Source organism: Lepidochelys olivacea (assembly GCF_965140295.1).
Source record: "Lepidochelys olivacea isolate rLepOli2 genome assembly, chromosome: 8".
Taxonomy (NCBI): Eukaryota; Metazoa; Chordata; order Testudines; family Cheloniidae; genus Lepidochelys; species Lepidochelys olivacea.
In genome coordinates, this window is record NC_140418.1 from 67,530,965 (window position 1) to 67,536,964 (window position 6,000).

The window sequence follows — 6,000 nt, forward strand, 5'->3', positions numbered from 1 at the left end:
TTGCGAATACAGACTAACACAGCTGCTACTCTGAAACCTGTCATTTTCTTCTGTTTCTGCTAGACTAACTTTTCTCTTCAAAATAGCTGCTGGCAGGTGCTGTCTCTGCCTTCCTGAATCTGGAAGAGTAATGGAAGGTGGGGTGGGATTGGATGGGATGATACCTTTGCCTCAATTATTCCCTACACAAGAGGGGCCTATGGAAGTCACCATGTCCTGGAAATGTGTGATGAATAACTCTGCTAAAAACTCAGGCCCCCCTTCTTCTCAGGGCAGAAACCCATGGATAATTACTGATGCATAGAATTCGGAGTACCAATTTGTTGAGGTTTGTCTCCTAGTTCTATTCTGTTTCTTTCAGTTAATATTAAAGCTTTTCAAGGTCAGGAGTGACATACTGGTAGTGATGAGCCTGAGGTAGGCTTATGTTAAATTTCTCCTTAGTGGTCAGGTTAATCTTTTCATTTGTGTTTTTTCCCTGTAAATAAAGACATTAGATCTGTGGCACAGGCAATCTTCCTCTCTTCCCCCCACCTTGGTCTAATTTTCTTAGTCTCACCTGTACTTTAAAAAATAGACAATGTAACTGAGGTGTGGCAATAAGCTTACATCAAGTGCTTCATTTAGCAAAAGTTAAAGCTCTGGTTATGAAGTATTTTTTGTAGGTGTATTAGTCCTAGGATATTAGAAAGTCAAGGTGGCCGAGGTAATATTTTTTACTAGACCAACTTTTGTTGGTGAGAGATGCAAATTTTGATCTTACTGAGAGCTCTTCTTCAGCTCTGGGATTACATCTCTTCCCCAACAGAACAACCTGTGGAAAATGGTTTTCTGTGAGTGTGGAAGATCATAGAATCATAGATTATCAGGGTTGGAAGGGATCTCAGGAGGTCATCTAGTCCAACCCCCTGCTCAAAGCAGGACCAATCCCCCAGTTTTTGCCCCAGATCCCTAAATGGTCCCCTCAAGGATTGAACTCACAACCCTGGGTTTAGCAGGCCAATGCTCAAACCACTGAGCTATCCCTCCCCGGTTGGTTGTTCTTTAATCTGCACCCACAGAGAATATCATCCTAGCTGGGATTAACATTCTCTAGAGAACACTGGTGGTGGTGGTGGACAACCAAAGTCAGAAATCTTATTCTGAAAGATTATTGCTCAGTGGAGTATCCCAGGCTATGATTTCCAAAAATGCACAAAGTATTAGTTTTCAAAACAAGGGAGTAGAGACTGAAGGTTATTATTATCTTGCATGCACCACAGTGAAGTGACAGCCAGGTCACACATCTGTTGTGATATTTTACTGCCAGTTTCTAGTATGCCACATTCTAAGTGTCATGGTGAGTAACACAGTGACACTCACTTGACTGACAAGCATGCCATATACCCTACTGTACTGAAACCTTCTCAGTTAATGGATGGACAATTTAACTTCATGTGTTTGCACTCAGGGTGTTAAACAGAGCAAGGAGAAAACTGTACTGAGAGCAGACAAGAAGGGACTTCTACTTTTTAATTTCTCTTTCCAGTGTCTAGTTTATTGTAGCCCAGTAAACATGCAATTCACACGCCTTCAGTGCAATATTCCACCCTTCTTTGCAAAGTAGTAGTGAAGGTACAGAATATCAGAGTTTCCCAGTAGCTGGAATTTTACACATGTAACTCAGGCCTTGTCTACACTTCAGAGTTTTGTTGACAAAAGTTATGCCGCTTTAATTTAAGCGCTTTATTAAACTGCTGTTGCATGTCCACACAAAGCTCCTTATATCAGCAGAGTGCGTCCACACGAGGAGCTCTTGCACTGACACAGAGAGCAGTGCACTGTGGGTAGATACCCCACTGCGCAACTGGCCACACGATTCTTTGGGAAGGGATGCCTCATGGGGCAGGAACAGCATCACATGATGCAGGTTTCTCAACCTCACCTTCCATGGGCATCCTACTAGATTGCCAGCTGCTTTTCAACTGAAGTGTGTGTGTGTGTGTGTATTGGAGGGGTGGGTGGAGGTGGAAGAGAGAGACAGAAACAGTCTGTATTGGGGAAGTGTGAGAGAGAGTGTGTGTGGGGGGGGAGTGGGTGTGTTGCCTGAACAACCAATCCTGGAGGGGGCCCCCCCACATCAGCCCCCGCCTCTCCCACGGCAGCAGCCCACTCTGCCTGCCTGCCTATGGTGCTGTGATTCCCTCAGAGTTCTCCACAGCCGCCTCAGCTACCAGGAGCAGAATCCTCAGCAGCTCAGTGAGCTCTCCAGGCTGAGGAATGTCAAAGCTTCCCAGAGCTTTAAAAGTGGAGGGGTGCATGCCTGCAGGGCAGCTGAGTTCAAAACAATGAACAGAGGGGTCACAATGGGCATTCTGGGATACTGGAGGAGGCCAATTATGTTGTCGACATAACGAACAGCACTGGCACTTTGTCAACACAACTTTTGTGCAAAAAACTGTCTCTCAGCGAGATGGTTTTATTTTGTTACCAAAAATGGCATTTCAGTGTGTACTCCTCTACTGTTTTGCTCTCAAAAGCTGCCTTTTGCAGACAAAACTCTGCAGTGTAGATGAGGCCTCATCACCAAATTTGAAGGTAGTTGTATTGAGGATGCCTCATGCTTTAGTTTCCAGCATGCTTGTGGAGTTGCTTACTTTGGTCCTCTTTTTAAGAAAATAAAGCCAAGTAAAGTATGCTGATGCGCAAGTGTTTGCTAACAATTGTTTCTCTGCCTGGCTAATAAAAGTCTGGGTGATTAAAATAGTCTTTAGCCCAGGCCACAAGCTCTGAGCAAAATTCTGCAAGGGTCAAACCATTCCTTATAGCTATTGTCCCTCACCCCCTCCGACAGTTCTTCCTCCGAGTTTGTTTGCTATTTTATGCTATTGGACATATGCAAGCTGCTTCCAAGCCACCATAATGAAAGTCCAGAGCTTCTCCAGGCAATTATAAACACTTTTTTTAAAAGGATCCCTACTCTTAGAGGTCACTTTCCATTCTCCTGTCCCCCTGAGCTTAGCTGGCTTTTGAGCAGCACAATTTAGCTCAATATTCATTGTCATTTTTCAACTTCACCTGAAAACATTAATGTAGGTTCCTGATTTCATTTTTTTCGATGGAAAGGGAACGCTGAGAGTGCTTGTTGAGCCACAAACTGCTGCTGGAAGTGCAGCTGAGATTGGGAAGGGAGCAGGTGGGAATAGGTAAAAAGATAGTTTAAATGCAGATATTTCTTTCCCTCTAGTCCCTTGAGCCGGAGAAGGAGCCAGAATTTTCCAATGTATATTGCCAAAGAGCAACAGTAATACGATGGCAGCTCCCCCCGCTCCCAGTGCCTCCTGCCCACCAGCAGCTCCCTCCCTCCCCGCACCTCCCAATCAGCTCTTTTGTGACATGCAGGAGGCTCGGGGGCAAGGGGGAGGAGCGAGGGCATGGCAGGCTCGGGGGGGGGGGGGGCGGGAAGGGGTGAAGTGGGGGCAGGGCCTGTGGCAAAGCCAGTGAGCACCTCCCGGCACATTGGAAAGTTGGTGGCTTTAGCTCCAGCCCCGGAGTTGATGCCTATTTAAGAAGCTGCATATTAACTTCTGAAAAGCCGCCTGTGGCTCCAGAGCCACAGGTTGGCCACCCCTGAAATACACCATGACTGACTATAGTGACTCTCTTTCTAAGATGCTGAGTGCTTCCCCTCCAATGATGGTTTGAATTGAGGGCTGTTTGTATGATCTACCAGCAGTGATTGCTGTTCTGCAGTCCTAATCTGCACATGTTCTATGTACATGCCTGAGCATCGAAGAGTGATCCGCATTCACAAAGTGAAAATATAGGTTTGACATTTAGCATCAGGAATGGTTAAATGAGGCTTAAATAGAAGCACCTATTTTACCATCTTCTCTAAGCATTATGTTGAAAGGATTCAGGCCAGCAGTGCCTGTCTGCAACCTGCCCTGCTTGGGCACCATGGCAGGAGAGAAATCTCCTGTGCAGCTAAAAAGCTTCAGGAAAAGGCATGGGTGATTCTAATGCTATTACCATAGCTGATGTAGAAGTGGCATATTCCTCTTCTGTGGCTCCGTATTGTCTGATCCAGGAGAATACTTTACTCTCCATCACAGACATGATCAATATATATTGTCCTCCCCAGCTTACCTTTTATTGTACATTTTATGCTATATATCAAAGTGTATGGGCATTTTGTGTTATCCTGTGTGCTGCCTTTTTGTAGGTTCCGAATGCAGCTAGGAGGGAGTGAGTGTTTGCAAAGAGATTTCTTCCTTTGGGCCGCAAGTAAAATGGACTTTTGTACTAATCTGTCCCTGCCATCACATTTCTATGCCACAGATAGTGAGGTGGTGATTTTTTTTCTAAAGCCCTTTTTAAAAACTCTACTGAAAATGTGATTAGATATATTCAATCAGCTGAGTTCCAACAACAAAAAATTAGAATGAGTGAAGAAGAGAGAAGTTCTCTCTCTCTGTTTCCATTCTTCTCTTTCCCCTTCTCTCTGCTTCATTTAATTGGCTTCCTCATGAAATTTTCTGGGTTTGAAGGAGACAGGGAGAGAGAGGAAAAAACTATTTGGACTATTTTACTCAAAAAATCATCTCATTTTTATGACTCATCCAATGTGGGTGCATTTGTTTTATCTGAAATGCAGGGCAGTATTAGCCTTGAGCTTGCCCTCTCTAGGGAAGAAATGGAGAGAGATTATATTCTAATGTGTGAGTCTGAGCAAATAAACAAACTGAGATCATTCCTGGGAGGCGGGGGATGGGTGAATGTGTATGCATAGCACAGGATCAGGGGGACTTTCCCCTTTATATCAGAGAGATTTACAACCTTAGCTCATCTTAACAAAGGATTGGGATAGTGAATTTCCTTTTATAAACCCAATTGCATATGGATCAGTGACACAACCCCTTATGGCCCTTGCAAGCTGTGCAAAAATGAAACTCATTTCTCTTAAAACCATTTCCCCAGCTTCCGATGTCATTTTTCTCCCTCTTGTTTCATCGTCACATGGCTCTCTATTCCACTCTTCACTGTACATGCTCTGCCCAATGTTTCCCCATTGTGGTTATCTACATAAGAACCTATGGGTCATGGCAAGTGAGAGTGGAGGCCATGAAGATTTTGCAGGAGACTTAATCAAAGTCCTATGGTGGTGGGAATATATATATTTATATATTCATAAACCATTTCAATAATTAGACAATTCTTACCCTGTCCCACCAGATTTAGCCAAAGGCAGCCACCCTCATCTACACCAATTCACAGAAAGAAGCTAGCAGCTTCTAGGCCAAGTCACTATGGAGTTATGACAAACCCAATAAAGTTAGGAAAATGTTCAGGAAGGGAGACTGCTACATTTTTTTTTTTTAATCCACATCTCCCTTTTCTAACATCCAGCCTCAACAGTAATTTGTTTCCTTCTTCCACTCCCCTGGCTGTACCTTTTTCCAATCCTGCCTGTTATACCTGGCATCCCCTCCCACTTCCAGTATACCAGGTCCTCGCTCCCTTATTCAACAAGCGGGTAAAGACTTATTTCTTCTGTGAGACTCCAATAGAACAAGGAATAAATAAAATGTCTATGCCAGATCCTTCCCTATCTGTGCATCTTGCTTTGTGTCTGTGATTTAGGCCCTGATCTTGCCATTGAATCTGTGCAGATGGTGCCCTTGTGGGGCACAATTGAGTTCAGCAGGATTCTGAGTGGCCACAAGGGTACATCACATAGATCAGATTGCAGAACAGGGCCCATCAACTGAAAGCCCACCCAGGCAGGGGCTGTCCAAATATGTATTGTACAGTACTCGCTTCATCCTTAGTTATTGAGAGAATAGATTTTCATAACAGAGGCACATCAGTAAATTTGGATCACTCTGCTCCCTGTTGCATCCACATGACTTTGATACTGGGAAGTAAATAAGTGCATTATAGGCAAGCAGCGTGTTTATACAGATATCGATCTAAAAATCTGTGTTCTAAGAGTGTATTCCATCGCTTGAGACGGAATAA